The sequence below is a fragment of the Mesoplodon mirus genome (assembly GCF_964341445.2).
Source record: "Mesoplodon mirus genome assembly, chromosome: 3".
In the NCBI taxonomy this organism is placed as follows: domain Eukaryota; kingdom Metazoa; phylum Chordata; class Mammalia; order Artiodactyla; family Ziphiidae; genus Mesoplodon; species Mesoplodon mirus.
Genome location: NC_138978.1, coordinates 100,325,317 through 100,350,971, shown reverse-complemented (window position 1 = coordinate 100,350,971; position 25,655 = coordinate 100,325,317).

Below are 25,655 nucleotides of genomic sequence, written 5' to 3'. Positions count from 1 at the left end.
AGAGTTGGAGAAATGTTCACTTGTGATTTTCTTTTACATTCTAAATCATTTGTATCTATAGGACAGATGTTTTGGAATTCCAGAAAATATCTAATTTTAATGTAAATAACAATAAATAATTTTTAAAATGTAACCTATGTTTTTACTACCTTCTTTATAATTGTCATAATTTAAAATAAAACTATGAATTTAATTTAACTCTAAGTAAACAATCATTACTCTTTTACATTTAATAATTTAATAATATTACTGAAACTAAGAAAGATTTTTTAAATGTAATTAGAAACAAATTTTTTTTGAATCATAATAATGGATGATATAATGACTAGAATTAATTTGAAAACATGCATATTCCTTTTGTGTGTATTTACCTGAGCTTAAAATGAAGATTTATGTGGGAAATATTTTTTCTATAATAACTTCTGTTTTTCTTAGTAAGACATTGTTATTTGTGATGCTCATGTAATTATATGCCAGTGTAACTCAAGTATGTAATGACATTTCTCTTTGAAAGCATTTAAATAACTCAGGAAATTGCTTTACTGTTCTGTTTCCTGACTTAAAACCCACTTTTGCCACGTTCATTTTATTAGGCAATCTGTCTCAACTCATCCAGGCAAAATATATTCCACAAAATATAATGTGCACTGAATGTTATACTGGTTGATAGCCATATAATTGTATTCATTCTTACATTTATATTTGTACATAGACATTTAGCATACTATATATAAACAGTCGTGTTTATAAATGTGCATGCAAATAATGTCTGAATAAGGACTTAAACATTTATTTTCCCTTCTTTAGTGATTTCAGTTGATTTTAAAATCAGATATTTCATGAATTATGAGTTGGTTTATGGATTATAAAAGTTAAGTAAGGAGGGATAGAAGAATAATAACTCAATAAAATTCTAATATGTAATTAGTTTCATTAGGAAGTAAAAAAAAATCAGACCTTTGCCTCCATAAATGGATTGATGTTAGTTTTTACTCCATAACACATGAGCATATTTTCTACCAATTACAATGAATTAATGAAATTCCAAGTGATGACATAAATTCATATTTTATGGCAGTGGAGAAGCTATTTTCACTCAGGTGGCACTAATATTATATAAAAACACTTTTAAGCAAATGCTCACTTAATCCCTTTCCTGTTAATCTCAGAAACTGCTGTTGGCAGGAATGTGCACTACATTACTTGGGAGGGGCCTTGCTTTGTCTTCATTTTTATTGCAAAGTCATGTTTCTGAGTGATGTTTCTCATCCTTCCTGTCAAGATGACCATGGAGATCATGATCTTATGCTGTTCATCTTTTCCTTTGCATGTGTCTGTAGAAATATTCTGAAATACCAGTGAAAGCACATTTGCTTATTTAGTACATGGACACAGGCCCAGAGAAAAGCAGAAAATACACATGATAACAATGCTACAAAGACAAGCATTGTCAGAAATGCCTTTTCCATTTTTTTTAATGAAATTTTGACATATGTACCATGGGACCTAGACTGTAGATCAAATAATATTTTGATTAGATACCATTTGAATCAAAAGCTATGTATTGGAGTAGCAGTGATTCTTTTCTTATACCTATCATTATTTACTGATAAAATGTTTAAAAGAGACAAAGTATTTTTACTTTGTGGCCTTGACATGCTTATGTTAATGGACATCTTTTAACAAGTTCTAAAGTAGAGATGATTTTTCTTCCATTTGCTGCTTTCTCTCTTTATTTTCAAGAAGCTAACCTCATAATCAATTGCTGGCCCTTTTCAAAAACTAACTCACATACTCCTTCTCTTCTCAATTCTATCTTGCCCTTTTTTGACTCTACTCTTCATGTAAATTTTTCTATTCAGAGAGATCAAGCAAAGTAGAGATGACATTGTACTCTGTCATTAACTGAGGTGTATGAGATTAAACATTTATTTGTCTGCTCCAGGTGTCATATTCTTTATCTATAAGACTGCATCTCTAAAGTCAATTCCAGTGGTTATGGAAGTGGTGCCAGCTGAGTCTCATATAGGCATGTGAAGTTAGCTAACACCTCTTCTTTCAAAACCAAGTAGACACTTAGCACTTCATCCACTGCTTTGTATGGTTTCCATGGAGCCTCTCAAAGAAAGAAAATAAGTTATACCATGTCTTCAATCCAATATTAAATACATCAAATTTGTCTGGGAGCTTGGAATAGAGAGAGACTATCAGCCAATGAAAGCTAAAGTTTTGCAAGGCACTACAGGGTCAGCAAGTTAAAACTTGTTGCAAAGGAAGAAGAAAAAGCCAGGCAAAAGAGAGGGTTTAGGTGGTCCTGAGATCAGCAGGAGAGCTAATTCTAAAATTCCTCCAGTCCCTCATTAATTTAGCTATACACAATACCTGTAGGATAATATGGCTCCCTCTATGAAGAAAGATCTAGTTCAAGCAAGTCCATTCTGAGTGTGGGTACATAGAAGATTGGCACATCCTCTCTTTGCCACAATCTGACAATCTACCAGAATGTTTTGTGTCTTGAGAGGCCCAATGGAATTGTAGAAATATATGACTTTTCACTGACACAGGACTAGGTGGCATGAAAAGGTCAGCTGAGTGAAGAAGAGACTTAAGAATGCTGTTGATACAGAGTGGCAGAAACCAGTAATGGAGTACCAACTTGAACTCTTGAGTGACTACCTAGAAGGCACCCCTTTGTGGTGTGCTGCTGAAGGACATATTGAGGTTTGCCACCATGCACACAGGAGCTTGGAGCCTTATAATTTGGCCATTAGACAATTGGTGAACTAATCTGTAACCATAGATTAGAGAACATTGCAGTTACATTTTATGTATCTCATCTCCACTATGCAATCCCAAGGCAGAAACTTTTTTATTAGCCTTAAAAAAAATAAGCTCTTTTGAATTAATATGTTAGGAAAGATCTTCTTAAAATCCCCACTTTTACTTCCATACTTCCAGTGAACAACTGGCACTTTAATAGGAAATTGCTGGTGAAATTGCACTAATTTCTTTAGGAATTTTAGACAAAGTAAGAAATAGTATAGCAGTGTTAAATTAATTAAACAAGGAGACCCTTAGACTGAGGTGACTCTAGTACTGTGGTGACCTACATAAGCAAACTGAAATATAAGCCTTATAGATGTCTCAAGTTTATGAAATCAAAACTCAGAAACAACAAATCACAAACAGCCACTGGTTATTGGTTAAACCATATCCAGTCAAATAATTTTTTTCTGTGCTTCTGTATCTTCTCTATCTAAATCTTTCCCTTATCTCCTGTTGGTGGATCACTCCTAACCACTTCTGGTTTGGTGCTGCCTAATTCAAATAGATTTTTGCTTAAATAAATTCTTCAAATGTTTAATATGTCTTAGAAAGAAAAAGAAATGAGAAGAGGGATTTAGTTGGCCATGCCTTTCACAATATGAATAAGGGAGATAAAAAGGATGGCAAATGCCCCTTTAGGTGTTCCTTGAGTAAAATAGAGGCAGAAGCTGAGGGTTGTCATATACTATTTAAATTGTTGTTAAAAAATTAATGGTTCCCATACCACACACCCTGAAGTCCAAAAGACTCTGCAGACACGGAATAAAAGTATTTATAAAATGAAAAAGTATGGGTTGAGGGGGTTTTTAGCAGTGAGCCACAAGTAAGACAATCTTTACTTTTCCTGGTGATAGCACAGTGTCCCTCCAGTAGCTGGTGGTCCACCCTGTCCATTAAGTCTCCTTGTGGCACACTGTGACATCAAAATAACCCCATATTTTCTTCACGGCTTCTGCAAAAGTTTCCTCCTTCATATTCTTACCCTTTCACTTTAATGTCTAGGAAATAACCAATGCCCAGAAAACTGAGTTGTAGTATCACTGATTTACTTTTCTTACTGTTCAGATAGAGGTGACCATACCTAACCTGAATTTTTTTCAGCCCTGAGGTATTATTAATTCCTTACTCCATTAAAGAGAGCCACAAAATTATTTTATTATTTTAATGTAGTTTTTTCAACTTCCATTTGTTTTACATTTTGCTATTGTATCTTCAGCCATCTACACATATTGGTTTATTTCAAAGTAAACACATTTCTATACTTTTTCATATATACAGCATAATATAACAGAGATTATGTAATCATCAGAGAAATCTGAAAAGATATTAACTTTGCATATTTGAACATTAAAATATTAGGTAATCTTCATTCAAAGAATCAAAACAGAAAGTTTACCCAACAGAAAATGATGATTTCTTAAAATAGTAGATTTTAAAAAAATAATACAAAACTTCATTAAGGAGGTTAGGCAATGATAGATGTATAGCAATGATGCCAAATATTGATAACAAGGAAAGATAGATTGTGTTGTGAAGCTTATGTATATCTCTGTCATAGAACAAAAACATATTAATAGTCTGAGATCACCGTGCTTTATGAAGCCCAAGCTATATGGAGAATCCCTGGAGAAAGAGACACCAAAGAGAGAGAGAGAGAGAGAGTTAATGTGCTAGTTTTGACTATATGGACAATAAAATTGCTTGACTAAGGTCACATGGCTAGTAAGTATTGGTGCTAAGGCTCAACACCATGCCATCAGTTTTCAGAGATTAAATGTTTAACTTCCAGGCTGGATAGGGAAGTTTCTCAACCACAAAATGGTGATAATAGTTGCATATACCTGACCAAGCTATTACAAGGATTTAATAAGTCATATATTTGAAGCAATTAGAATAGAGCCTGATACATAGAAATTACCATATAGGTAAATTTTATTTTGGTTTTCATTATTATTATTAATCAATTAAGCAAATATTACATGGAACCAAATTTTAAGAAGTAATTTTTATTCTGATATAGATATTTTAAAGTTATGTTATGAAGAGATCATGTTGAAATTTTATAAAGTCTTTAAAATTAATGAACCAAAGTAATCCATTACATTAGTTAGAAGGCATTAACTAATCATAAGCAACAAGCCTTGTCACGAAAGGATGTAGCCTATTATGCTAAGTATAGATTTTGAGATCAAAGGGTAAACAACTAAAAATGAGAGTAAATGGTTCCAACATATGCTAGTTACATAAAGAACATAATTTGTTTTCTTTAAATGTCATTAAGTTAGGTCTAACTACTTTTCAATTAAGTTTAAATTTATTTTAAAGGTAATAATATGCTTTTACATCATAATTTGATAAATTCTTAACAGCTTTCCTAGAAAAATATGTGCCCTCATTCCTCCTGCATATTCATTTATGTTGTAGAACTTTTAACAGTAGTTTTAGAAATTTTTTTTCTTTAAAGATATAACAACTTAAATCCAATTGGGAATAACCCATTAAAATCCCCCTTTTCTTTAATTTATTTATATACTTTTCTCCAAAAAATAAAAATAGTTAAATATATATATATATATATATATATATATATATGTGTGTAAAAATAATTAGATGACATCTGGGTGAAGGAGAATTAAGAAAGTGGGTGAGGGAAGAAGCAAGTAAAACAGGTTTATATGCCATAAGGACATGTTCACTCATTAAATGTAAGACATAATGCAATGTACTGGGAAAGGAAATGAAAATGTTCTTTATCATGATAAGCTCTGGGTTACATGACTATGATGAAATTGTATAATTAATAGCTGGATGGCCAAGATGGTAGAGTAGGAAGACCCTGAGCTCCCTTCCTCCCATGCACATACCAAAATTACGACTATCTACAGAACAACATTTGTGAGAATGACCCAAAGACTAGCAGAAAAGATTTTCCACAACTAAAGATATAAAGACAAAACTACAATGAGTTGGGTAGGAGGGGCAGAGATGCAGAATAGTCAAGGCCCGTATACCAGGGTGGGTGACCCACAAGTGGGAGAATACAGTTGTAGAGGTTCTCCCCAAAGAGTGAGGGGAAACACACACTAAAAAAACTCAAATAGCCAAAATAATCTTGAGAAAGAAGAACAAAGTGGGAGGTATCATGCTCCCAGATTTCAATCTATAATACAAAGCTACAGTCATCAAAATGATATGATTCTGGCACAAAAGCAGACATAAGGTCAATGGAACAGAACAGAGAGCCCAGGAATGAACCCACACTTATAAGGACAATTAATCTACTACAAAGGAGGAAATAATACACAGTGGGGAAAAGACAGCCTGTTCAATAAATGGTGCAGGGAAAACTGGGTAGCTACATGTAAAGGAATCCAACTGAACTACTTTCTCATACTGTATACAAAATAAACTCAAGATGGGATTAAAGACCTAAATGTAAGACCTGAAACCATAAAACTCCTAGAAGAAAACAGGCAGTAAGCTCTTTGACATCAGTCTTAGCAGTATTTTTTTTTTTTTGATATGTTCCCTCAGGCAATTGAAACGAAAGCAAAAATAAACTAATGGACTACATCAAACTAAAATACTTTTGCACAGTGAAGAAAAAACTATAAATAAAACAATAAGGCCACCTACTGAATGAAAGAAGATATTTGCAAATGATATGTCCAATAAGGGGTTAATATCCAAAATATACAAACTCATACAACTCAACATTAAAAACACAAACAATCCAATTAAAAAATGGACAGAGGACCTGAATAGACATTTTTTTCAAAGAAGACATACAGATCGCCAACAGACACATGATGAGATGATCAACATCACTAATAATCATGGAAATGCAAATTAAATCCACAATGCGATATCACCTTTTACCTGATAGAATGGCTGATATCAAAAAGACAAAAAATGGGGCTTCCCTGGTGGCACAGTGGTTGAGAGTCCGCCTGCCGATGCAGGGGACACGGGTTCATGCCCCGGTCCGGGAAGATCCCACATGCCACAGAGCAGCTAGGCCCGTGAGCCATGGCCGCTGAGCCTGCACGTCCAGAGCCTGTGCTCTGCAACGGGAGAGGCCACAACAGTGAGAGGTCCACGTACCACAAAAAAAAAAGAGACAAAAAATGACAAATATTGGCAAGGATGTGGAGAACAGGGAACCCTCATGCACTGTTGGTGGGAATGTAAATTGGTACAGCAACTACGGAAAGCAGTATGAAGATCCCTCAAAAAATTAAAAATAAAATTATCACATGATCCAGCAATTCCACTTCTGGTAACTTTTCTGAAGAAAACAAAATCACTAATTTGAAAATGTACATGTATCCCTATGTTCACTGCAGCTTTAGTTATAATAGACAAAATATGGAAAAAAAACCTGTGCCCATCAATAGATGAATAGTGTATGTGTGTGTATATATATATATATATATATATATATATATATATATATATACCACACACACATACACACACACTTTGGAATATTAGTAGTAAAAAAATGAATTAAATCTTGCCATTTGTGACAACATGGATGGACCTACAGGGTATTATGCTAAGTGAAATAAGTCAGACAGAGAAAGACAAATACTGTATGTTTTCTATTATATGTGGAAACTAAAAAACAAAGCAAATGAACAAACATAACAAAATAGAAACAGACTCATAGTGCCAGAGAACAAACAGGTGGTTGTCGGAGGGGAGAGGGCTCAGAGCGGGGGGTGGGGGTGGGGGGGGATGAAAAAAAAGGTGACATAATGAAAATAAAAACTATGAGGTAATGAATGCTAATTAGTGTGATTGTGGTGATCATTTCTCAATGTATATTTATAGGAAACCAATCACACTGTATATCTTAAATATATAGTGTTTTCAATTTTACCTCAATAAACCTGAAAAAAGAATTTTAATTGTATAGTTAATATTTGTGCAGTTTAAGGTATGTAAATTTTACATAAAATAACTTTGATTATAATGGTAATTATGGGGAGAAGGAGGTAATTTCGATGAAACAAAAACTAAAGACTGGAAGATTATTGAAGTTTGATGATAGATAAGTGGAAGTATCATGCACTATTCAGTTTATCTTGCATGTATTTCAAATTTTCCTTAATTAAGAGGCCAAAACCTTAATTTAGATTTTCCACTCAATCAGAGCAGAGTCAACATAATTATTTATAATCTTATTAGAGCACACCAGAAAACTAGAAGTACATGTTTTCTTGATATTGTTGCCTTAAAGAAATTATGCCCCTGAGTTCTCATGAAAAGGATATATGTGATTATTTGGCAATATTTTCAGTAAATATAATAGTATGTCTTAAGAGATGAGTCTTATTCTTAATCTCTCTAGTCAAATTGATGACAAAAAAACAGTTCTTAAAGCTAAAAGAACAACTGAATAATGTTGATAGTGTTTCTCTCCAATTGTTTAGCTTGATAAATCTTTCAACTTTGTAAAAAATTAATTTGCAAGTTTCAGTATTTTATTAAAAATAACAAATGATTTTCACTACCTTTCTACTTTGTCATAGCAACACCAAACACTAACTCAGAGATACAAATAGGTTTTACATTTGAAAATGTACATGTATCCAAATAGATACATGATACAAATAGGTTTTACATTCTTCAGGCAGTCATGGAGCCTCCTCATCAGAGGTGAGCCATAGGGTGCAGCAGCTTATGTTTTCCTGGAAGAACTTTGAGTGAGGACAGTCAGAGTAGTCAGGCAAGCGTATATGCATCTGCTTTGCTTCACTAACTGATTGAAATGGGAGGCAGGTATGACATTCTTAAGAAAAGTAGGGCGATTAACCAAATCACATGCCACTGCACTACCGGAGAAAGGTAGCTTTAAACACTCATTAAAAAAAAAAAAAAAAAAAAAAAAAAAAAAAAGGCTTCCCTGTTGGCGCAGTGGCTGAGAGTCCGCCTGCCAATGCAGGGGGCACGGGTTCGTGCCCCGGTCCGGGAAGATCCCACATGCCGCGGAGCGGCTGGGCCCGTGAGCCATGGCTGCTGAGCCTGCGCATCCGGAGCCTGTGCTCCGCAACGGGAGAGGCCACAACAGTGAGAGGCCAGCGTACCGCAAAAAAAAAAAAAAAAAAAGAAAGAAAGAAAGAAAGAAAGAAATCTATCTGACTAAACAAAAGAAAAGGAATCTATCTGACTATAGACCAGACCATAGGAAGATGATGCTAAAAGACAACAAATCCTAGGGCACATATTAAAGTTTTGTTTTTTTTGTGTGTGTGTGGGTGTTTTGCCACTTACCTTGGAGATATTCTTATAGTAATTACTTCAGTAGCATTCATCCTTGTTTCACTTCCAAAATTCACTGAAACTTTGAGTCTTAAGTTGTGAGGTATGTAGCCATGAGTGGATGGTGGCAGTGGGTGCTTCATCCCCATGTGACTGCAATTGCTCTACTCAGTGTAAGAGATTTATGTTAACTCTTCCAACCCACCTGTCAACTTACCCAGCTGTGAATAAATTATAATTACCTGTTAGAAAGATACCTTTGATACTTTCAGAGAAAGACCCTCCTCGATCACATTCTTTAATTGCTTGAAATTCTTATGCTCATCAGTCTGTTGAATATGGGCTCTGTTATAAACACTGTAACCTTTGATATTTTCTTTACTCTTTTTTTCACACTTAGCAACTGATTACATAAAAATTAGGGTAACTCATTTTTACAATCTAAGAAAAAATTAGCTTTATTCTAGTAATTCTCCTGGGCTTTTCTTCTGGAATAATTTATTAAACTTAATTCTCTATTTATTCATTAGTCAAGCTTTCCTCATTTCACTGTTCTTGGGTGAAACTGTATTTTGAAATAACTTTAGGCAATTGGTTGTACATTTCCACATTGTTACTTCTGTATTAACCATTAGAAAATTAGTTTGAAAAAAGATATTTGTATCATTGATAGAGATGGACTCAGTTCTGAATTTAGTATTAAAGTTAATTAAATCAGAAAATGGTGAGCAATTATGTGTAACAGCTTTATCCTTCTCCGACCCCCAAAGCACTAAATTAAGCATAGACATCTACTATCTTTATCAAGAAGTACTGACAGGACCTTAGCTACTGATTTTGCATAGGGTGACTTCCAGGAAGTGCACACTTGAGAAAAACCAAACCATAAGGTCTTGATTTCTGCAAAGTTCAAGGCTCAGTGTTTTTCCAGACATGTTCCCATTATTCAGATACCATATTAAGTCTTTGTCAGACTGTTGAAGGTTCAGAATTGGCCCTTATGACATTCCCTCATTGATACCACTTTGGTCTAAAGTGAAAAGCATCGATATGTGAATTTCTAAAGATCCACACAAGAGCTAGAACAATAGAAAAACACAGCACCAACCGAGAAGCAAAACGAACTCTGACTATAGACATCACCTATGCCATGCCATACTAAATATACCTATCTTGGGGCTACTCAATATTATTTGTCCAACAACAACATCTTATTTAGTTTTATTCTTAAGTTATAACTTGTCATGCCTCCCAGGTCAATTTTCTTTCCTCTAATAAATAAATGATTTTATGTTTAGAATTAAGACACACCTCCAATATTATCTACCAGTTCCCACTCTTGTTTGGAATTTCTATTATTCATATTTATTTTGATACATGATTGAAAGGACTTATTAAAATTAACTCTATGATCCCTGAGTTGCAACATATTAAACTTGTACTGCCATAGCAAGAGTTCATTAGAGTGGTTATTGCATCTAAGTACAGTGCTGAATGCAGGTAATTTATCAGGGGAGATGAGAAAGAGGTTCAGGACTTTATTAGTGAATTGAGGGCCAAGATGAGTTGATTAGAGTCAGGTCACAGGCTGTTAGGGTGACTTCCCACCTACGTGGAAGTTGAAAAATAGGAAAGATTATTCTACAAAGGGGAAGAAAGAGCATCAGAAATACATTATTACACCTTTAGACCAGTATGATTTCTTCACAACAAAATGAAAATGAAAACATCAAAATAGTTTATGATCTTTGTTTTTTCCTATCCTAAAGCAGAATTATTTCTAGATTTCTCAGGAAGCAATTCACTAGTTTATGGATTATCCTCTTTGTTTCTTCCTTCATCTCTTTCCTCCTTTTGTTTTCATTAATTCCACATATAGAAATTGACTCTAAGATAATTATGATAAATAATTAAATATTTATCTACATTTATGTTATTCTAGTGTTGCTTATAATATCAAAATATTGGAAATCTTTAATCTTAGGGAATTAAATTAGTAATTATAGCTATGGAATAATGTATTATTTCAAATAATGTTATGAAAAACTTGTGTAAATACATTTAATTTAGTTAAAAATATATAACATTTGTGTTGGAAAAACCACTCTCTTTCCTCATACTCACAATACTTCTAACATCAGATGTGTGGGGTTTTCCCCCACATCAAGTAATTCTCTAGGACACCAGCTAAGTATCCCACAATTTAACTCAATCTGACACCATCTACCTGAAAGTAGCATCCTGTTTCACAGGTTAAGGACTCAGTCTTACAAGACTGCCCCCTCCACTTCAGATGCCCATCACAAATCCCAGGTTGTCACCTGTAATTATGACTGATGAGCTATCAATCAGGGTTCCCATAACCTCCTCCTTGGGGTTGATAATTTGTTAAAATGGCTCACAGGACTCAGGGAAACACTTAACTTTACCAGTTTATTATAAAAGTCTATGATAAGGATCCAGATTAACATCCAGGTGGAAGAGATACAGAGGGCAAAGTACTGGCTAAGGGACTCAGAGCTTTCATGCCCTCACCAGTGTGCCACCCTCTTAGTACCTCTATGTGCTCAGCAATCTGGAAGCTTTCTGAACCCCAAACTTTGTGGAGATTTTTATGGAGTTTTCAGCATGTAGGCATGATAGATAATTAACCCAATTTCCAGCCCATCTCCCCTTCTTAGAAGATACAAGGTAGGGATGAAATTTCCAAACTTCTAATCATGGCTTTGTCTTCCTGGTGACCAGTCCCCATCCTGGAGCCCACAAAGCATTTCATTAGAACTAAAAATACTCCTATCACTCAAGTGATTCCAAGAGATTTAGGAGTTCTGTGCCAGGAATTAGGGGTAGAGATCAATACAGTTTCTATTATTTCACAACATTTATACCTTATTTAAACATTTAAATCATATTTTATTTCAGTCACTGCTGTAGCCACTTTACAAATACTAACAGCCCAATAAGATGGGCAATAAGCCCATAAGATGAGTATCATTAAAATCTTCACTTCAGAGATGACAAAACTGAGGCCAGAGAGATTAAACAAGTTGTTCAAGGTCACACAGCTTGAGTGGCAAAACTAGGACTTGAGTCCAGGCGGTCTGGCTCTGGAGTCCACACACTTAGCAACCACATTAACTTTGCTCACAAACTGTCAAGTGGGAAAAAAATAATTTGTAAGCTATGATTATATGGTCTGGCAAAGAAAACAGGGCTGCAGATATTTTAAATCAAAGTCAGCATTGTCACTTTTACTCTAAAACCAGCTACTAATAAGACAGCTACCCCATTCTTTTTGGAGGTTTCTACAAATTATATATGGGTTAAAATTTTTTAAAAAAGGGAAAAAGAGACAATCCATTGCTGACATCATTTGAAATTAAAGTGAAGAATAGAATGCATATAGGAACCTTACATTATTTCTTAGAAAATAAACATGTTATTACATGTTTTGCATGTAACAAAAAATTAGGGTTAGATGTTTAAAGATAGACTCAGTAGTTCAACAAAAACAAAATGACAACAAATAGGAGAATCCTTAGCTTTTTATATTGACTGGAAAGAAAACACAACAGAGAAAATCTGCCCCATATGATAGAGAAGGAAATATTTTTAAATAGAGTCTTATTGGGCCCTTTGTTCAGTTAAAAGAATCAGCTCACTAAAAGGTGCTATGTGTATTTAGTTGTATTTACTTTCTTATCAGTACAGACAAAGCCCAGCAGCTGAAAGAATAAATATTTTTACACATAATAAAGTTGCTTTTTGTCTATGTAACATTGTTTTTAATCTCATGGTTCCTTTTTAATACAAAGCAAGGTAAAATGAAACAAATAACTGTTATTCCACATTGCTCTTTAGAAAAAAACAGTACTAATTCCACAATATATATCACTAATATAATAGATCATTTTAACTACTGAATACATTCATAGTCACATTTATATCATTTCCTATTTCTCAATTCTCAGCAACATCCCATGGGTGAATAGGAAATACCCATCGTTTTAGGAGTTATGCTCCATCAATACTTGTAAGAGTCCCTAATTACTTTCATGTATATAGTCTGATATTCCTTAGACTCGTGGTCATGGGCAAGGCCACTATTCTGTTTTCCTCTAGGACTGCAGGATTAATAGCCCACATCTCTCCAGGAGTCCCCAAGGAAGGATGCTGCCCCACTTCTGCTCAGAGCCTTTGCCTGCCCTTTTCATCTCTCATGCTCATGCTCTAGCTATTGCTTTATAGTCTGCTCTCTTTCTGCTCATTTCAGGACACTCTTTATACCATTTGCTGAGCAGTCTGTACTACCAGTAACCATGTGGTCCATGAATTCCTTGCTACCTTCTACATTCAACACAACTTGGATCATGAGACGTTGCTTTCAGTGACAACTTGGGGAACAAGGTTCCTCATTCGTCTTATTCCCCTCCATGCTGGTAGAAAACTATCTTTCTTGTGTCCAGTTCTCTTAGGTAGGGTTCCCACAGCTGAGCTGCTTTGTGCCATATATGATATATATAGATATATAGTTATACCTATAATATAGTATATTATTAATATATTGTATTTATATTTAAATTCTACTATAGTCTTCTCTATTCCAGGACAGAGAGGTGCTCAGGGATAGAAGGCCAAGTTGAAAAAACACTCAGAAGATAAAGATAGAGCCACTAAATCATATTATTATTTAATATTATTAAAGTGGTACTGTGTGCTTGTCATTGTCTTAGTTGCTACTGAGCAATCAAAAGAAATATAAGGGCAGGTCTTAAAACTTTAAGGGATTTTTCCATCTTGTTGAGAAGACAAAATTAGCCACAAAGCAATAATTTGCACTTGTGATTCTAAATATGGATAAGCATCAGGTTTACTGGGGCGTTTCTTAAATGCAGAAATGCAGATGCCTGGTCTGCATTAAGACACATTAATTAGCATTTCCTGGGGTGGACTCAGGCATATGTATTCATACCTAATCTGTCCATCTCTACCCTCTCTCCACACACAGAAGAGAAGTTTAGCATGTCCCCATTTGAGAAAGTGGACTGGGAGGCATTTAAATGCCAATTGTTTATGGCCTAATATCGGAATTAGCAGTTATGTGAAAATTTGTACCATTACATATGTGTTGTCTTAGAGTATTACCATAATTTTATTATAATTTTATTACAGAGAATTTTGCTTGCCTAAAATTCTTTGAATGTTTATTTCATATTTATATTCATGTATTTAAATATAAACAAATATATCGAGTATAATAATATATAAATGTGTGGATATATATACACACACATTTAAGAAATTTGACTTAAAAAATAAATTCTTCCAAATAATTTCAACATGGACATTTGCAATATAATGACTCCAAATAGATTCTAAGTACTGAATTATGGACTCCTAAAAACTGACATGTTTTCTTAAAAAGGAACTGACATCTAAGAAGCAGAAATTCAGGTGTAACAGCCAGGATCACTCGTAGAGTTTTTATTTGTTTGAGTTTATCAAATGAAAACATATCTATTGTCCCATACCACACAGACTCAAGCCACTGTTTAGGAGAGTGATTAATAAAAGCTTTACCTAAATCCATAAAGAGAAATTGGAGTCAAATCCTAATCCAAACACAAGCCCTGTTTGCAAATTAGAACCCAAATCCTAATCCTTCTGAGGCTAGTCCATCACTGCTTGAAATGGCATTGTTGTTCTGATTTAAAATCTAGGCTCTCACAACATCTTTAATAAGTGATTGCTATTTCTTTGTATCATTAAACACAAAGGCTTTTAAATGATTTTTCCCTAAAATGTACTCATAAGTAGAGCTGAATATTCAGCTTGACTAAAAATGGGGAAGGATGTGCTTTAAAATACAACCATTTAACAGAAAACATAGTTAAAATATTTTTAGTTCAATATGACTCATTTTTCAGGTACAGTTTTCAGAGATGAACTGGAACTGACATAAGGCTAGGCATTTATATATATGATCTCCCTAAATTGATGGTAATTCTTGAGAAGGTTTATCAATTAAGATTAGGTTTGGCTAATATAAAAGTGAGATATGTCTTTTTCCTCTTTATTAAAATACAGAGATAGAAAATCCAAGACTGAGAGAATGGCTCCAGGTAGTTTCCAGCTCAATTGCTCCACCATCCCTTTCTGTGGCTCCTGTTCTTATGGTTCAAATCATCTGCTAGAACCCCAGTCTCCCAACCACACTCCAGGTAGCAGATGGAGAAATGGAAACGGAGGAGAAAAGGGTATACTCCTTACCTTTTGAAGTAAGCACCTCACAGAAGCGTGACTTAACAATGTAACAATTCCATTTATGTTAATTCATACAGTTACAACTAGTGACAAAGGGGGATGGAGATTGAAACAGTAAATCCATGTGCCTAGATCATTATTATTATTTTTAATTAAAGAACAAGGAGAAAATATATGTATAAAGTATAACCTGCAGCTTCTACTACTGAAGTGTAGTGTACTAGTGCTTAGGACAAATACAATCTTGCCTGTGAAATTAAGATCATAATATTTGTGTGCCCTGGTTTGATGGGTATGGGCATGAACTGCACTATTAGCCATACTCCTGGACTAAGATGGGTCTGAAATAGCCTTTGACTTCTCCTTCCCTGATATTGCAAACTTCAACTCATCTTTAAATATTTAAATAAAATGTTTTTTATCTTCAGAAAGCTTTCCTTTATCACCAGGTTCCATTCTAGTAAGAGTGACCTGTTCTGTCCTCTCCATTTCTATAACATATTTTGTGTTTGTTGAAGTAGAATGTGAGGCCAATATGGCTACAAGTGGCTGTTCAAAGCAGAGGTCCGAGTGATTATAGTTTGTTAGTTCTTACATGGTTCTCAAACAAGGTAGCCTGTGAGGTAAGATTCCTGATCCTGCTTAGTCAATATATAGGAATCACAATAGGTCTGATGTTCTCAATCACAACATGTTTCCCATTACAAACTAAGAATCTCAAACCAGGCTGAAAACATTTTTTGTGTGTGTAAGTCTGATGTCAGGATTCAGTTTATTAGTGTGTTTCTCATTGGTCCACTTGATTCAAAAGATTCTCTAAACTCATATTAGAACTGGTTATGTTCTACCTCGAATGCTTGTTTCTTTTTACTTTTCCAAACTCTAGCCTGTTTCTCTTGCCTGGATCTAGAATATTTGCATATTTCATTCTTTAAAAACTAAAGACCTAACTTGGATCCACTACCTCCTTACATATGCAACATCTAACAACCTGATTCAGGCAATTTTGTTAGTGAAATTGACTACTATTTTTAATTTTGCTGGGAAACATGTAAACTGGACTATCTGTCTCAGGCAAATGGGGCCAAATGGGAACCCTAGAAATAATGGAGAACCTAGAATACTATTATCTTAGAGAAAATATTTGTGGTCACTCTTCCACTGGGCAGTATTTTGGAATAAGTAGCAGGAGACCCTAATACCCAGAGCAAAGAGAGTTAATATTAAAAAAAAAAAAAACTCTGAAAAGCAGGACCAAAGATATATTATAAAGACATTCTGTGACACAGGCATGAACCTTTTGATACTGTAATAGCTCCCCAGACTATATTGTTATAAGCTTGGTAAAACAGGGTGAGGATTTATGCCCAGTTTTTATTTTTTTGTTTGTTTTTCTTTTTGTGCAAAGGCAGGGGGCATATTATATTAAGTAGCCAGTCTTCAACACTGCCAGAACCAAAAAACCAGTTGCACATTGCAGCTGTAGCTTTAGAACCAAAGGAAAGCCTTTATGTGTGTTTATTACAGTGTGGAGGAAAAAAGGCATAGATAGTCAATTCAGCTGTACCAAATTTTATATATATGTGTAAATTTATATATATAATATATGTATATATATATATATATATACTGATCCATATGTTAGTAATTATTAATTATTTATGACAAAAATTTGTAAGCAAATCTGATGTAATTTTTTAGAGAGGGCCTTCTTTATGACAATAATTAATTTTATTGATACTTATTATCTACTCTATATTTCTACACTCTTAATGCCTCCCACAAACACTGAAACTCACTCTAAGAATCTAGCATCTTAGAATGAAAAAATATGGTGTTTAAAATAATGATTTAAAGGAGGGAATTTGGTGCCAATATGTACATTCTTATAATTATCCCAGAAAAGTTCCTAAGAGTTCCAAACTGCCTGAAGTTCCATTAATCTGGGCTAGGCTAAATTAAACATAAGATAGTTCAGCTGTGTTTGTTTTTAATTTGCAAAGGAATTTAGTGTTCCCAAAAGTGAGGGACTAACAAACCAGGCTTCAATCAATCAGGAATATTTTGGGCATCTCTGCAAGTAGCATTAATGGGAAAGACCTGCTGTTATAACCCACAGGGTCTTTGGCAGGTCCTGAAATAAGAAAAAGGGAAATTTATAAGAGAACATGAAGTCTAACAAGCTGGTCAAAGAAAGAAGTGGTAAAATATGAAATATTTAGCTAAGCTGAGAGGGTTCTAGAGTTGAAAGAGAATTACATCAGAGAGTCAGAAGGTTTTAATGAAATATTATTTTATAATTAACCTATAATTGTATTCATTTAATACAGGTACATAATTTAAAATTTCAACTCATATTATAAAACCTGTTAAGAATACATTTCCGTTCTTCCTGACCTCTGTCATGTTACCGAGCAACAGATTTTAACTTGTTTCATGTTTTCTTCTGTTATTTAGCACTCTAAACTTTTATTTCCTTCTTAGCTCTTAAGTGTCAGCTATTAGCCCACTACAGCCTATTATGGAAAATAATGATTTACCTCATCACCTCCCCCCTCTTTGGGAGAGTTACAGCAGGGATTTTGTTAAATAAATACTATGATTTTGTAAATGGAATTTACTTCTGAACCAAGTAATAGATTATGATTTTTTTCTTGTACATGTTATTGTTTTACTGACAACTAATATTTGTGTGTTTTAAAAATTCACTTAGTTTTTATTTACAGTGAATCTTCCATAATGCTTAGACTCATGGGTCATATACCCATCTCAATAATATTTTCCAAATGGTCCAATACATGAAATAAGTTTTCAGTTCTCTTTTTTTTTCTAACAATGTCTTTTCCTATAGACATCTGATTTTACATGAGTGAATTTACATTGGTTTCTAGGCCTTCTGCACAGCTATTATCCTGAGACTTCTTTTACTACTATCCTTTGTTGGAACTTTTGATTCTGGCTTCCCAATATCTTCTTTCTTTGTTTATATTCTTGCTTTGAGGTAGCAAGTCTTCCAGGAATTTCCTAAAAAAGAATGCTTATATGTTTAGCAAAACAAAACAACAAAAATGTGACAATTCTGAAGTCCTAAAAATACTTTTGTTCCACCCTCACACTTAAATGTTAGCTTGGCTTCTAAAACACTCTAAGTTAAAAATATTTTCCCATCAAATTTATGAAAGCATTGCTTTATCTTTTTTCTAGTGTGTTGTTTATAAAATCTGATGCCATTCCAATTCCTGACACTTTATATGTAAACTCTTCCCGCCCCACCACTAAAACTCTTATGATAATTATAATAATCATCAATTCTTGATTACTTACTCTAATATACTACATCATGAAATTTGTGTGCATTTTAATAATAATTTAATCCTCACAATGACCTTAGTTGATAGATATTAATATCAATCCCACTTTACAAATGAGGAAACTGAGCACTAAGACACCAAGTGAATTGTCAAAGTCATGCATCTGATAAGTGGTGCAGATGGGTGATGAATCCAGGCAGTCTGGTGCTAGACTCCATATGCATAACCACTCTACCATCTGCCTCTCTTTTTCAGGTGTTTTGAAATGAGTACTTGGACTTTCAGTTTGGAGAAAACCTTCAGTTATGGGAAAGTGTTGTATGATTGGGTTTCTCTGTTTTATTCTATTTGTTGGATTTTGGATACTCTTAATTAAATCTCTAATTTAATTTTTTTTATTTTCCTTTTAACATTAAAAAATACGTTTATCCTGCTTTTCAGGAAATTCTATGAATGATCCAACCTTTCCATTGACATTATTATTAGTAGTAGTATTTAATTTCAGTGATCCTGTTTTTGATTTGCGAGGGTCATTTCCTGTTTCCTGGTTACTCCTTTTATTATTTTTAAAAGCACCCTGCATTTGTTTCATAGATGGCACATCTTCTTCTTTCTTTTAGGATACAAATTATACATTTAGGTTTCCTGCTCCCTACTTTGTTTCTGTATCCCCAAAGTTTCTTTCTTCTACTGTGTGATTTGGTTTCTCTTTTTTAGGCTGAGTCTTTCCTCCAATGACTAGGGATTGTTGACAGTTACCATGGATGACCCAGGGATGAGCAAGCTTGATCATTGGAGGGAACCTCCAGTGCTAATATTTGGAATAATTGAATTTTTCAAGATAAGAATTCTTCAATCTTGTGCTTGGGGTTCTAAAGCTTAAAGCAGGAGTTCTGGTAGTTAGGATAAAGGATAGACATTGAGAAGGGTTGGAGGTTCCACTGTTCAATACTAGACCTTTATATATTCTACTTTCAGCCCCATATCCCAGCTCTCTACTGAGCCTAGAGTCCTTGAGACCAAAGTCTGTCAGCATTATTATTTCCAGAAACATAACACTCTTTCAATATGTATTTTTTGAGGGGTGAGGGAGAAGTGGGTGTTAGTCAACTGACTGTATCCACATTTTTGACTGGATTCTCTGTTTTGAGCTCCATACCTATTTCTTGCCTTACTGGGGTTATAGCCACAGATTGATTCACTTCTTGCAGATAGCTTTCTCTATAGGCAATTAGACTATTTCTTCCTCCTATATGATAAGGCATTTTCCAATCCTTCATCTGCTTTCTAACCCATGAAAATTTTTTGAAATCCTTTATCCACTGATTTTTTTTCCCTATTCTCTCTCTCTCTCTCTCTTTTTTTTTTAACTTTTTTATTTTATATTGGAGTATAGTTGATTAACAATGTTGTGTTAGTTTCAGGTGTACAGCAAAGTGATTCAGTTATACAGATACAGGTATCTATTCTTTTTCAAATTCTTTTCCCATTTAGGTAGTTACATAATACTGAGCAGAATTCCCTGTGTTATACAGTAAGTCCTTGTTGGTTATCCATTTTAAATATAGCAGTATGTACATGTCCCTATTCTCTTAATTTCTTTTTCTCTTGTGGATAGATTTGTTTACCAATTTAATATTGCCTTTCCTCTTAGATTAGTGGAATTTTATGAGATATATGTAAAAAATCAATGTATATTTTTAAAATTTTTATATTTTTAATGTTGATGTGTATACTCTGTGCAGGTAAGATGACTAAGTGTATAACAAAGTATATACAAGACATATAATTAGAGTCATGTGCACATGTGGCTGTGTAATATATGATTGAAATAGTAAAACACTCCATTATTTTTCTCCTTCTCTTTATGTAAATAGTTAATGAAGATTTCACAGGGGTATGGATTGGGACCTTTGTTCTGGGGATAATGAGTAATATAACCTGGCATATATTAAAATGTATTTAGGCAAAGGACAAATTGAAAGGAAATAAGAGGATGTCTTATCAGAACGGGTGAAGTGAGTGGAGAGGAGTGCAAACAGACTGAGAATCTTGAGCCAATGGCTACTAATATGAAATATAAAATTGCATGACTTGAGTAATCTCTATTAGGAAGAAGCTTAACATATTTATTAAATTCATACTCACCATTACTGATACCATGTTACTAGCAAGTTCTCCCAAGTATCACTCTTTTGTCTCATATTCATATCTGTCCCCAGATTTCTCTGAGTTGTCCTCTTTTCCCCCTAAGACACAAATCTCCACTTTCAGGGTGAAAGAGTTTGCCTAGATTAAGAAGAAAAGTTGGAGATAAATTTTAGAGAAAGGTGAAGCTGTGTGGGAATATAACAATGTAAGGGACATTTAGATATATAAGGGAGCAATTAAATTTCTTTAAACATCTCTAGCACTCCTTCCCTTGATTCCACTCCTAGCTTGATTAGTTAACTCAATGCCAGTAGGAAAAGAATGACATACTGTACTATTTTATTTTGCTAGTAGGGTGTATTTGAATTCTGTGATAGTAGAACAATAGGCTGATTATATCTCAATCATGACAATTTTCAGACACACAATATACATATTTAGGTCTATAATATGTATATGTTACAACAGGAATACGGAGGCAAGTTGTCTTCAATACTTATCCTCAGGCTTAGAAAGAGAGTAATGGAGAGAGGAAATAAAATGATAAAGGATTGTCAGATTCGGGAAAATTATTCATGTTAGTAAAAGTAGGGCACCTTCCAAATCATGTAATCATAGAATCACAGAGCTTGAGGAAACTTTTGATATTTACACTTTACCTTTGTTTACCGATAATAATAAATGAACTTTTTACTTCTTACTGGATAACTATTCTAAATATTTATTACCCTTGACTCATTTAATACCCTCAAAAATCCTATGAAGTATATTCAACTTTTATCATCATTTCACAGGTGAGGAAACTGAGTCACAGAGAAACTAGGCAATTTGCTCTAGGTTACACAGCTATTGATGTTAAAACCAGGATTAGAATCTACAGAGTCTGGCCCCCAAAAGATATGTGCATATACATTTAACTATTATACATTTCCTCTCTTGAACAAACACCCAAAGGTAAAAAAGGACTGGGATAGTTAATAACACACCAGGAACAAACTAAGTTTTCTTAGCCATAATTAATTGAATTAAACATTGATATTCATGGCTATTGACCAGGACCTATGATTCTTTTCATGGCATTAGCTTTGCATGTTAGTGTTATTTATTCATTACTTTTCAGTAATGGTATTGGCTAACACTCAGTTAAACCTAAATATGGGACCACTGATTAAAGGGAAAAAATGTTTATTTTTATCACAATCATTATTTTCTAACATTTGTTGCCTTCTATAAGTCAGGCAATAAGCTAGATAATTTACTTCCATTTCCTTATTTCATTCTCACAAGACCACTGTTGCAAGGATTATTATATCTGTTTTACATATGTGGAAACTTAAGGACAGAAGTTTAGAAAATTATGCAAGATCACAAAGCAATTAAGTTTCAGGGTTAGCCATCAAACCCTGATCTTTCAAACTTCAAAGTTATTTTATTACTATATACCTTGACTTTTTAAATAAATATTACCAATGAAAATTCATTTTGATTTTGAATATGTGCCAATTCTGTTAGCTAAAACACAGAGTGCATTCATTTGTGGGACTTTAATTTGCCCTTTCTAAATGGCATTGCTATTAAAAAAATATTTGTCAATACAAACATTCTCTTGTGTGATATGCCTTATTGGGTGCACATTATCATTTCTGAGTTTCTATGCCTATTTTCTCCTTATTAAAAAATGTATGCACAGCTAATATTTACTCAAGAGATGAATTATTTTGCAAGTGAAAAATTATAATTGTTATATTCAGTCACATTTCAACCTTACCAGCACCAAAAGGGAGTCTTTTGCTAGAAACTCTTTTGCAACGTTTTTTTTTAAAAGCTCTCCAGCCAGCTTTAATGATTGTAAAATATTTAGGTATTTTTAAAATGGTGACCAAATAGAATAATGCATGAAAGCAATAAATAAATAAGCAGACAAATAACATCTTAAAGACCAACAGACAGTGGGACTTTTACAAAAGAATCGACCACAGAGGTTTTAAAATCCTTTTGATAGTTTTTATTTGTGGTGGGGAGATTCTTAAACAGGTGAACCTCTCTGCCCTCAAAAGAGTATAGAGGAAGCAGTGATGAAGGATATTAACAAACCAGCGAGACATGGTGACCACAATTAATAATATTGTGCTTTCTGGAAGGAATATATAGTGAAATTACTCAATCTCTGGCTATGCCTCAAAACCCAGCTTATCTGTGAGCATACCTTCTCCCAAGGGAAATCATGTTCTTTGAAGAATCAGGCATGTTCTGCCTCATTACTCTCTGCGATCTGAAGAGGCACCTGAAAGCATGGCTGGAAGAAGTATTCTTAAAAGGATTTTACGAAACCACTCATCAAGATGGAGTTGGGTCACACTGACACAATGCTCTTTGACTGTAGACATGTCCGACTCTGTTGAAATGAAGGGTTTACAAGAAGGGATCCTTTAGATTTTGAATTCCTTTCTCACTCTCTTTCCTTTCTCTTGTGGCAATGCTTTTTTTCTTTTTCAAAAATATCCACATTGACATTTATATTAATGTCTGTGAGTTTTTTCCAGTAAGCAATTTTCTGCACTTTAATCATCCTCATATTTAAAAAATTTCTAATATGTCAAATTTTAGACACAATTTTCATTGATTACTAATTCATTTGGCAAACATGCTACCTTAGTCTTCATACTAATATGTTCATTGACAATGACATAGTAGAAAGGGCATTTAGACCTACAGAGAATTAATTAGCATGTAATTCTCAGTATATCATCTAGTGTTAATTAGCAGTTAAACCATCTTCTTGTGCATGACCTGCTGATTTCAATACAGTGTTCTATTTTGAGGACTCCAGGGGAACAAAACTTGAAAGGATACTTGGTCTTCTTTTTTTGAATATGAAGTATGGAATCACAGCTCCAATTCTCCTGTGCTTTGTTTAACTGCTATATATTTTCCTCATTTTTTTCCTTTCTTAAATCTATGTCATAAGTATTATGCCTTCCCTTTCTAATAACACAGTAGCCAGACCACTACTAGTTATTAAGAGGAAAATAAATATTCACCTTTAAGGCTTTTTAAAAGTTAGAACTTTTCCTAATTTTTTATTCACAATTCTTAGAGGGATATTGAATATGATTGGTAGATAAATCTGTGTTTGAGTTAATCTTACTGTTTTCTGTTTTCTCATGTTTTTATGCATGTATGTTTTAGTGGCATACAACTCTTTGATGCAGAGAAATTCATTGAGAAATTGGTTAGTCATCAATGGCAAATAAATTCTGAATTTTCTTAATGTTTCTTTATAGTTAATGTGATGACTGTTTATCTGAGAATTTTGTTATGTACATAGAGAAATACAATAACTCATTTGAACAATTGCTATAGAAGGAAAAGTTTTTAGCATGTTGATTTTATTCATCATAATAGATAACAATAGTGTAAGGCTGGCTGACTTATTCAAATCATTCACATTTATCTTTGAATGACATAATTAAATATGTACATATCTAAAATGTCAGAAATTCAGAACACTTTAAAAAATGAAGAAATGGCATTTCTATCTATTTGAAAAATGCTAGCATGCCAGCCAGGCTTGCTGACTCAGCATTCATGGGGTATTCTGTCTTCACTAATCTTCCTCCTTTGAATTCAGGCCTGGTCCTCCCCATACTGGAGCTAAACCCTGGTCTCTGCATCTGTCTCTCTTGTGACTATCACTTTGGTTCACAACGTTTTTAGGCAAGTAGTAAGATCAGGGCTGTCAAAATACATTATTTTTAAAAAAGCTTTCATGGCTTGTAGATTTATAATCATATTGAGAAGGAGTTCATTATGAAATTATCCTCTTCACCAAAAAGAGCAACTTAACATTTGGGCAACCCACAAAGCATTTTCACACATGTTATCTCATTTGATTCTCACAGAAACTCGGAGCAGGTATAATTACTGTCATTTTACAAATGAAGAGAGAGTCTCAGAGAAATTCAATGATTTCCCAAGGTAGTAAAGCTAGATAGATGGTGGTGAAATCAAGAATAACACTTAGGTTTCCGATTTCTACAACCAGTTCCTTTCCCACTTTATTATGCTTCAAGATATAGACCTCAAACTCTGTTTTTTACTGACTCCCCTTGGGCTGGAGGACTTGGGAAATAATAAGGCAATAGAGAGGGTGAGAAAATAAAGAAGAGTAGAAAGAAAGCTGATCTGGAATGAATTTAATATAAAGTTTCCTATCACATGACATTCCTGAATTCCAGGGAGCAGGAAGGGTTTTTTCCTTGCTGCATGCTGGATCTTAGTCCCCTGGCCAGGGATTGAACACATGCCCCCTGCAGTAGATGCTCAGAGTCCTTAACACTGGACTGCCAGGGAATTCCCGTCTCATATTACTTCTTAATGGCACTTTTAAAAATAACAAAAATATTTTTATCTTCATTTTAGAATTTGTATAGAAACAGGCTCCTGACTTGTCTGAGACTGAGGCTTCATTCTAAACATCCTCAACCACTAAAAATTTGAATACTGATTTCCTATGTTGCATATTTAAATTTATACATTTTTTAGGTAAGAACCTGGAAAATATGAAAAGTTCAATATTTGTATAATCAGCCCCACCACTTTGAGTCAGTTAGAAATGTGAGATAAATGTATTGCAAATTCTTTGCACATCAAGCTTCTTGTTTTTAGAGCTATCTCATAGGGACAGAATAAAATCTCAGAACACTGGCTCTGGCTTCGGATGACGTAGGTTTAAATCAATGTTCTTCCAGTTACTAGATTCTTGACTTCCAGAAAGACAACTGAAGTCTCTGTGTCTTAGTCTGTTTTAAAAATTAAGTGAGGCAGTGTACTTGT